The sequence below is a fragment of the Salvelinus namaycush genome, chromosome 1 (assembly GCF_016432855.1).
Source record: "Salvelinus namaycush isolate Seneca chromosome 1, SaNama_1.0, whole genome shotgun sequence".
Classification (NCBI taxonomy): Eukaryota; Metazoa; Chordata; class Actinopteri; order Salmoniformes; family Salmonidae; genus Salvelinus; species Salvelinus namaycush.
Window position 1 is genome coordinate 74,285,336 of NC_052307.1, and position 1,963 is coordinate 74,287,298.

The window sequence follows — 1,963 nt, forward strand, 5'->3', positions numbered from 1 at the left end:
CAAAGTCAATGTTAGTTTCGCGACAATGACTACCCTGTAGTAGTGCTATCAAGTCATTTCCTGTCATGAGAAATCATTACATAACATGGGTTTACTTGTATGGAAATTTGTGTTCATTTATACGTTAGTACTAGAACCAGGAAATAATCTAGTACTATAACAGTTCTTTTTTTCTGTCTGTCTCTGCAGGTCTACATGTGGAACAGCTTGCTGGGCTGGTACCGGTAGGGGTGGTGGTAGTAGGGGTGGTGGTGGTAGTAGGGGTGGTGGTAGTAGTAGTAGTATGCATCAGGAAACATAAAAACAAAAAGTTGAATGAAGATCCTCCCTTGGCCGAGCTCCAAGTTCTAAATCAAAACACATCAATGGACACAGCAGAACAATGAAAATGATGTCTCTGTTACTAAGGCTGGCTAGACACTATGATTTTGCCCTGTGCGGGCTTGCCATGAGCATTTCTAATCAAAATCCTGTGTAAAATCCTAAACGATCCCTATAAACCCTCAGCCTTCGTGTACAACTACTGTACTTGTGATTTTCTTCAACCTTTCTAACGGTTAATCATTGTCAGCATTACATTCTGTGTTCCCTATTCGGGGAGACGTTTATACAGATGTGCACAATTTACTGTACTGTCATTATACTGTATCACATGTCTGATACCAGTACCATTGTTATTGTATGATTATACCTCTTATGATAATGGGATTGACAAGACTCGTTCAAATACGTATTTATGATCAAAGATTTTCTTTAAGGTCAACATAGTTGGATTTATTTATATATATTTTTACTGAAGGTATTTTGGAAGTAACAAATTGTGCACACTGCTGTTTTTAAATGCACTTTTGTGACAACCTGATGTATGTACAGTTATCTAATTAATATTTTTGCTGATGTAGATGTGAAGTGGCCCCTCACGATATTGAGACTGGTAGATACACAAACATTCCCTTCAGATAAACCTGACTGTTCTTTTTGTAAAGATGGTTCCCTTGAAAAGTTAGGGATCTTTTTTGCCAACTGTCCAGCCATAATGAAATGCTACGTTTGATCAGGTAACAATGTGAATGTCTTCAAAGCTTGCTGTCTCATCTTCTATCACAGATCTTTTAGAAGTTCCTGAATGTCCTCTTATTTACTGTACTTTGTTTATGTATAGATAGCAATAATGTTTAGATGACTTCAAGGAAAATTCTGTGCAATGACTGCTTTTAGTGTCTCAACTGTGTGATCCACAATGTGTTTAAAAATATATATATATTTTGTATTGTCAACCAGTTGTGGAGTGACAAATGTTTCTAACCTTTTGAATAAAATCTTGCTCTTTTCTGATTTGTATCCAGGGTCTATTTGTTATACATTGCATTCCACTTTATGTTACGTTACAGCCTTATTCTAAAATTGAATATATTTGTTTTCCTCATCAATCTACACACAATACCCCATAATAACAAAGAGAACAGGTTTTTTGAAATTTTATCTAATTAATAAAAAATGTAAAACATACCTTATTTACATAAGTATTCAGACTTGAAATTATGCTCAGATGCATCCTGTTTCCATTGATCATCCTTGATTGTTTCTAAATCTTGATTGGAGTCCACCTGTGGTAAATTCAATTGATTGGACATGATTTGGAAAGATACACACCTGTCTATATAAGGTCCCACAGTTGACAGTGCATGTCAGAGGTAAAAAACCAAGCCATGAGATCGAAGGAATTGTCCGTCGAGCTCCGAGACAGGATTGTGTCGAGGCACAGATCTGGGGAAGGGTATTGAAACATTGCTGCAGCATTGAAGTTCCCCAAGAATACAGTGGCCTCCATCATGCTTAAATGGAAGAAGTTTGGAACCACCAAGACTCTTCCTAGAGCTGGCCATCTGGCCAAACTGAGCAATCAGGAGAATGACCTTGGACAGGGAGGTGACCAAGATCCCGTTGGTCACTGATAGAGCTC